Source organism: Nothobranchius furzeri, chromosome 9, assembly GCF_043380555.1.
Source record: "Nothobranchius furzeri strain GRZ-AD chromosome 9, NfurGRZ-RIMD1, whole genome shotgun sequence".
Lineage (NCBI taxonomy): Eukaryota > Metazoa > Chordata > Actinopteri > Cyprinodontiformes > Nothobranchiidae > Nothobranchius > Nothobranchius furzeri.
In genome coordinates this window covers 42,286,182-42,295,087 of record NC_091749.1, presented here as the reverse complement: position 1 = coordinate 42,295,087, position 8,906 = coordinate 42,286,182, and positions in this window count along the sequence as shown.

Sequence of the window (8,906 nt, the reverse complement as noted above, 5' to 3'; positions counted from 1 at the left end):
GATCTTTTTTGCCTTGACAGTTCCAGATGTTGCTCAACCGTCTGAGAGGACTCAAGGGAGTGGTTTAGACTGAAGGCAGACAGGTAAATGATGACCTCATGACTTATGGAGAGGCGATGTATGGGAGGCTGTAAAACTAAACCAACCGTCTGTAAACATGATGCAAACATGACTCCCCCCACCTCCACCACTACTACCCCACCCATATTTTAGTGAGTAAGCAGTTGGATCTGACGTCTACATGTTCTCCTGTCCTTTTTAAGCCATCACCTTATAACTTATGTTTCATTGTGTGTTGTTCCTCCTCTCTCTCTCCTGTCTTTCACAATATCCAGTTCATTTCAGGAATTGCCTTCTGAAACTCTAATTTCCTCTTTCTTCAGCTTCTTTCCACTCTGTCCTCTATGTCTCAGCAGCTCTCAGAGGTTATATTCTCTATTCTTCAAGCCTCATTGCTCGCAGTAAGGGATCTATTCTCACCGCCTACCAGTCTGGGACCTTGAAGACCTGTGAGGATGGGCTACAGCTTTATCGTCTTTCACTGAATGAATGAGAAACAAATCTGCCTTTCAGTGTCGAGTATTAAAGAAGGGATGTTCAGGTCTTGTCAGTGCAAAAAAAAAAAAAAATAAAAACATATATATAAAATCCATAAAATTATTTTATAACCATTTGTCGGTCATAGTTTTACGTGTTATGTGTTTTATTATATACTAACTGGGTGCCCACTGGGGTTTGTGCTATGAAAGAGTAATACGATTAAAATTTACGTGCCTCAACCCAGTTTACACTTCTAGCAAGCGAACTGATCTTTGGTGCAACAGCATGCAAATATGATCGTTTCAAATTTACATGTTAGGCCTGCAGGTTGATTTGCATACAGAGGTGTAGTGCAGAGTCCTGGTTAATAGAATTAGCATTGCATTCTCAGAGGGAAAATGCTGTGTCAGCAGTGAGTTTGCCGAGCAGTGCAGTAGAAAGAGAAAACAGCTACCCAACAGGCTCCCATATGTTTCTCCTGCATCCACGTGGGAGGTCAGAGATGCCAGAAACAGGTCTGACCTGTGACTTTTCCTCAAGTCCCACTGCTGCTCTCTCTCATAAGTGCCTTTCTGCTGAAACACATTTTGGTTCCTTTCTTGTTTTATGGAATTATATTAATGGCAAAAGAAGCTTGTGGGAGAAAACACTGAAGTAACCTATGAATAGAAACCAAAAGAGAAGCACAGCTCACATTGAAACGCTTCAGCAAATATTCAGCTCCCACCACTATTATACGGTGCTTCAATGCCATCGTTCTGTCAGCTGTCAATCAAGGTCAAGACCGTCATCATGTTGTGTAAAAAAGGCCAAGAGTGCTTTTACATCACTTTTTCCTCTCAAACAGATCCACCCTATTCTCAGGGAACATAATTGCAAAGCATGGCTAGTGTCTGTTGATACAAAGCGCAATTTAAATGGCAAACGTTAAAATGAAAATCCATTGTCTACATTTTTGTTGACTTGATGAAATGACTGGATCAGTGAAAGGGGAGATTTCATCAGTCCTCCTTCACTTCATTGTCTCTTCAGATTCTATTTGAAATAAAGCTGTGAAATCTTTGGGTTAATTTAATGTTACATATGTCACATGTTTTCCTCCAAAAGGGGATGATGAGATTTGCAACGGAATGAAATGACTGTTTCCACCAAAAGTCATTTCCCCCTCTCCTCTGACACAGAACTAGTCTGCATGAGATATGGCCTCAAGGTCTCATGCATTTGCTATAAACTGCTTTCTTTCCAGCTCAAGAGAAGAATGAAGGAAGGACTCTCTCCTTTTAATAAATCAAAGAACTCTATTTTAATAAAGCTAATCAAACAAAGTGTTCGTCAATAAAAAAGATGTGACCAATCTGTGAAATCAAAATATTAATTACTTTATTATAATCCTATAGAATATAATAAGTAATATGACTTAAAATGTTTCCACTAGGACTGATCTCACGTAGCGTCAAGAGATGGCACATTGCTTTACTGATCAAATCAGAATCTGCCAGATCTGATGGAGGCGTGGTTTTGGAGGTGCTTGGTAAATCTGTCATCTTTTTATTCGACCATAAACCAAAACATCTGAAGTATAAAACTATGCCCACGTCATCTTAAACGCCAGTTCAAAGCTTTCTAGAGAAGTTGTCAGAGTGGCCAATCCATAACTTTCCTCTTCAGCCAAAAGAACCAACGACAAGCTGGATAAAATCTGTTGCTGTTCCAACTGCTGCAACGGTTCCTTTCAGAATAAAAGCTGAACCATCACGACCCAGGTTTGGGTCTCACTAGATGCCAACAAAACTGTTGTGACCCGGAAGTATCTCAAGACGGGTGGTCGGCTGCCGCGGCTGCTTCTACAGGCTCCGGCTCCGTAAGGTCAACGCTGGACCTTTACACCTCCTGATCTAGACGGGGACTTCCGCTAAAGGTACGTAGACCGACAAATGGCGTTGAATGTGTTTATGAATCTCCTAACCAAAGCTTAGCGCGAAGACATCACCTTCATTTCCCATCAGAACTAATCGCTTCTTCGGATTTGCTGGTTCTGAGCAACATTCCACACTACACCATTCTCCATCTCGTTCACCTTAGTTACACCATACATTCAGTGTTTAAGTTAGTCTAGTTTTAGCTTGTTTAGTAATAAATCTTTAAACTTTTTAAACTTGACTCTCTCTTCTGTTGTCTCTGAGTGAATACGAAGCTGTTATCTAATCTCTGCAATAAAAAGTTCCAATCTTCTGGTTAAAATAACCCAACAGATCCATAAGGTTGATTTCATATTTCCTATGGAATCCTACCTCTCATGGCTTATTAAATAACATGTAATTTAAATCATTACAACATTGCTAATGTGCTAAATACCTGGATGCACTCTGCTTTATCCACCTTTAAACTGTCAAGATTCGTGATTATGTCAAGCAGAAATCCCCTTTGAGAGCAAAGTTAACCATGAGAGTGTAGACATGTTTTGACATTTGCAAAGCAAATACTTTCACAAACGTGATGTTTTTTGTGCACTTGAGTTCTGCAGGCAGGAGGTGTTTAATCTAAGCATAGAAAAAAAACTGAGAGTCAGTAAGTAGCTGCATCCATGTAATGGAACTATTTGATGGTGATTAATTGATTTAATTCACATAATTTGACAAAACAAATATTGGCTGGAAAACTAACACAGCCAAATCAAATTTATTTAGTTCTTATACTATTATATTCTTTTATTTAATGTAATAGCTTTTAATTTAATATTTAAGATACTTTATTTGTAGCTGCATAAAAGCTACATTTTTGCTATAAATAAAATAATTTCCCACAGCAACTTTGCTCATAAAAAAGGACAATATTCAATTAAATTCAATATATTTTATAAAATGGCAAATAACATCAAAAGATCTGGAGACTCTTTGGGCAAATGTAGGAAAACACCCATTCTTACTTGGAGGTTGAGAAGAATAAAAAAATCCTTTTCACAGAAAGAAACTTGTGATAGAGCCACACCGTCACCGTCAAGTGGTTAAGGTGAAGAGAACGCTGGAGGGAAAAAAAGATCAGAAACAATAATCCATTAACACTGGCCAGGTTGGTGGGCTCAGCACCATCAGAACCCTGCAGTGCTGCAGCTGTAGGGATTCACAGACAGGTAAAGAAAAAGAAAGGAGCACATAAAGATAATGACATGCAACCCTGGCAAAAGGCATTAAGACTGAACGAGATGGAGGCAAATTTAGGTGCATTATGTGGTGTCACAGCAGCCTGGGACTGTAGAGGTGTTATTACTGTGAAATTTTCAGTAACTACAAGTCTTATGAAAAGAGAACGCTGTGAGTCTAATCCTCTAAAGTCTCACCGAAGCACGGGACATGGCCACGCCCACTTCAACACCACATGGTGGAAATTCCATTTTTTAACAAAAGAAAACCAAAAAGTGTGAAAGCTTTTTATAAAGATATATTTTAAAGAATAAACAAGCACAAAGGCAAGTCCCTTAAAACAAACAACCTCAAAAAACTAAAAAAAACAATAATAAAAAAACATTAAAAATTAGAAAAATGTAGGAAAATTAGAAATTGCATTAAACTAGGACTACCTGGCAAGATGTATTTGCTTCAAAATCAAAATATTATCTTGAAAAACTAGGATACAAGTTAAGAGGAAAAAATAGAAAATTGAAAAACAAAAAATGTCATTATCAGAAATAAGAAACTTTATCCTTGTCCCATCTGATAATTTGTAAGTGTTGATGGAAACCCTAAAAACCCCATTAAGTACCCCAACATGAGTATTTATTAATTTAAAATCTAATATTGAATCACATGCTGTTTTGTAAGGAAACCACCAAATGATAGCTGTGCATGGCCGTGTCTGCAGCTCACCTTTCTCCATGGGGTGAAATGCGGAGGACAATTTTCACCACACCAGTGTGTGTGATGACTGTAGGACTTTAATCTTTAAACCTGGGTCAGTGACAGCAATAGATGGCAATGAGCCAGAGAACCCGAGGACTAAAGCGAGTCATGTCCATCTTCTTCTAGCCCATGGGTCTCCTACTGCCAATTATTTTATTTTATTTTTTCATTTAAATGAAGAACAACATATGTGTGATTTTGGGGCGTGAGGCAAAATGGATCAGGAAATAACTTAAAGTAAACACACACTCTGGAACCCTTAAAAATGCAGCTTACATATGTACATATTTTATGTCCAAAAACTTGTTTTTCATTTACTCTGCAGTATTGGTCATTTAAATTTTACTATGGGTATGTTTGAAAAGCCCAGGCTTTAGAGGTGATTAACCAAACTCAAGCTCAGAAAAGTTAAAAAGACCCAAACATTATACCCTAAATGTTTGTATGCACAAGGTTTCAGTCACTGCTCCATTCAGCCTCAATCCCTAAACAACCTTCAACCCCGCAGTGCTTTCATCTGGCAGAGCACCCCCGTCTCACCTCAGGGTCGGCTCTCACCTCCATCACTCAGCCTTGTTAGCCATTCACACTTAGCCTGTGAAATCACACTCTCTTCACGGGGGCTTCTCAACATGCCATACCCTTTCCCTCCCATTCCTGCCTTCCCTCCGTCTCTCTGAATTCAAATTGACTAAATCATGTGCCCGTCTCTCTCGCCTGAAGCCAACAGATGGGGCGTTGCCACTCTGCCCATTTTCTTGTCACTCTACCTGTAAGGCAAACCCTGTCCCTCTGCCGCCTGTCCCAATGACTCAGGGAGGTTTCAGTGATCTGGTCTCGGTCTTCACAACAGTAGCAGCTACACCACCTTTTTCTTTTTCATTCTATTCTGTAATTTAAAAATAAAAAAAACACACGCAAAGGTAGGTGGAAGAATGGAGGGATGGGTCGGTTGGTAGGTAGGTAGGTAGAGAGAGAGAGAGAGAGAGAGAGAGAGAGAGAGAGAGAGAGAGAGAGATATAGAGAGAGAGAGAGAGAGAGAGAGAGAGAGAGAGAGAGAGAAAGAGAGAGAGAGAGGGGGGGAGAGAGAGAGAGAGATGGTGAATCTACAACCCCCAAGGCGCTTCACAACACAATCAATCATCCACCCATTCACACACACATTCACGATTGGTAGGGATGAGCTACAATGTAGCCACAGCTATCCTGGGGCGCACTGACAGAGGTACGGCCTGCCATACACTGGTGCCACCGGCAGGCAAGGAGAGATAGGTGTCTTGCCCAAGCGCACAAAAACAGCATTATCTGGAGGGAGCCGGGATCAAACCTGCAACCTTCTGATTACAGGACAACATTCTCTACCTCCTGAGCTACTGCTGGGAGAGAGAGAGAGAGAGAGAGAGAGAGAGAGAGAGAGAGAGAGAGAGAGAGATGCTCTTTTGTGGTGATTAGTAATGCTTTTCCAATTTTAGCATTCCATTACTTAATAATTAAGAATCCAGTAGGCAGTTGCAGAGGATGTACCTACATTGTTACTTACCAGCACATGTCTTATGTCAGATTTAGACGAGAGGGGGGGGGGGGGGTATCTTTGAGTTTGAAGGTTAGATTCAAACTTTGCAGTCTGGGATTTCCTCAAGAAACGTCGTTGTCTTTGTCGTTGTCTTCCTCCGCTTTGTCCGGGTCGTGGGGGCAGCATCCCAACTAGGGAGCTCCAGACCGTCCTCTCCCCAGCCACCTCCACCAGCTCCTCTGGCAGGACCCCAAGGCATTCCCGGACCAGATTGGAGATGTAACCTCTCCAACATGTCCTGGGTCGACCCGGAGGCCTCCTGCTGGCAGGACATGCCCAAAACACCTCCCCAGGGAGGCGTCCAGGAGGCATCCTGACCAGATGCCCAAACCACCTCAATTGACTCCTTTCGATCTGGAGGAGCAGCGGTTCTACTCCGAGTCCCTCCCGAATGTCTGAGCTCCTCACACTATCTCTAAGGCTGAGCCCCGCCACCCTATGGAGGAAACTCATTTCGGCCGCTTGTATCCGCGATCTCGTTCTTTCAGTCATTACCCAAAGCTCATGATCATAGGTGAGGATTGGGACGTAGATCGACCGGTAAATTGAGAGCCCGGCTTTCTGGCTCAGCTCCCTCTTCACCACGACGGATCGGCTCAGCGCCCGCATCACTGCAGACGCTATAGAAACTATATATATATATATATATATATATATATATATATATATATATATATATATATATATACTGTGTTGGGGTAATTAGGAGCGAACAATTAGTAAGCGTTAACTTACTTTTGGATTCTTCAATAAATTCTGTAAATATGGGAATATTTACTGATTTATTAATTAATTAAGATATTCTTAGATATCTCCGGGGCACCACCCTTTAATTAGAAAGGGAAATGAATCCAAAACCTTATCAGTCTTTCTTGAAGTTCGTAGAATCCTTGGAGCAGAGACTTTTCTTCGACACAACAAAGCTACTGGAGACGAAAATCTGAATTTTATAACGTTTAATTAACAATTTGTCAAATGAATAAACAATGAAATAAATGAATAATAACCGTGTGATATGATTGAAGATGGATGTGTTTGCGTGTGACGGAGGATGTATGAATGGGGTCCTTTGTTCTCACAAAGGAGTAGTGTGTGTGTGTGTGTGTGTGTGTGTGTGTGTGTGTGTGTGTGTGTGTGTGTGTGTGTGTGTGTGTGTGTGTGTGTGTGCGTGTGTATGGATTCAAAATGGAGTCTTGAATACAAGATGGCTGACCCCTTTGTCTGGCTAAAGTGTGGGTGGCAACTTGCACTTTAACTTCCAAGGCACTTAGAATCAGAAGTAACTTAACCTTAAAATCACTCAAAACATTTCAAAGGATCATGAAACAACACAAAAGATTAATCACAAGTTAATATCTTTTAGTTTCACCACTTGGCCATAGTAGGAAACATTTAAAGATATTCAAATAATGATAAATAAGTAATTTATTCTTTCAAAATGACCTGACGGACGTGTTTGGGACGAAAGAGGAAAACACGAAGCTACCTTTTAAGCAATAGCGCGGTTTTATTGCTTATTCTGGACTATAGAGGAAACGGAAGAAGAAGGAGAGAAAGAGATGAGTTTCTGATCACCAGAAGAGTGAAGCGTCCCTCACTTATTGATTTGACGGTTCTCCGGGTTTCTCCGCAGCTTTCGGCGTCGTCCGTCGGTTTGATGCTTTCTCCGTTGTTTGGCGTTCTCCGTGAGTGTTTCTCCACGGGCTGGACACAAAGAGAACGAAGTTTCTTTTGTGCTGAGTTTGACAACTTACAGCGTCTCTGAGAGCTGGATGGAGTTGTTGCTTTCCTCCGCAGTTCTGTGTCCTCAAACATCAGCTGGAGGGGAGCAGAAACGAGCCGATCTGATGGGCTTGCAGTTTAGTTTCCAGCAGTTCCGTGGGCTCAACTTGGGCACTTATAGCTTCCGCGTGCTCAAGGGAGTCGGAGCGTTCGACAAGCGTGTCCTTACCGCCAGGTATCCTGGGCAAAAGAACAGAGTTTTCTTTGTTCCGTTAATGATTTATAGTCTTTGAAGTCGCGGGAAAGCTCCATGAGCTCCCGCCTCCCGCAGAACGTGTTTCTGGTATTAGGCGGTGACGTCATCACAATGCTTCCGTGTGCAAAGCATCATGGGAAATGAAGTTTCTTGGTGCTGATGTGATTATTTGCTTTTCAGAGCAATTTAAGCACAGTCATTTTGGAGAAAATCACTGCATAGTAATTTCCTCATGAGGTCAGACCCTCAACAACTGTATTTTCCATACCATAAGGCTCACCTGATTATAGGGTGCACAGCCAATCAGCGTCCTGGTTAAAGGTTTGGTCCGCACATAAGGCTCACTGGATCAAAACACGCAACCAGCAAAGCAAACGAGCGTCCCGGTCGGCACAATTAAGGCAAATTGGGCAAGTAGATCAAAGTCAAACGTTACTCCACTCATTATCTATACTAAAAAATACATTTCTGATTATTAAAGTAACATTTAGTCCCAATTTAATGCATGGGTGCTTTTAGCAGCAAGAATGAAGATTTAAACTCTAGTAACGTCATGCCTGACTGAACACAGCGCTAAGCCCCTCTTACCGCTGCAGGACAGAGCAGCCGAGTTGGCCAGAGATAAAGCACTATGTGCAGCCACTGTGTGGCTGTAATGACCTGGGAGCGGAGCAGAGAAGTCTTACTCCACCCAGTAGTGCGTAATTGGTACAATAAGCCAAACGAAGGAGTTAGATCAAAATTTCCTCTCATTCACAATAAAAATAACAATTTCGTAATTGTCAGTGTCATTTTTTGCATGGATGCTTTAAGCAGCAAGAATGAACAATCAGACGTATGGCTGTTTAACAAACAAAAGTCCCACTTTTACGCGCAGGCATGGCTGGAGCAAAGATGTGCATTCAGACAGCGGCAACAC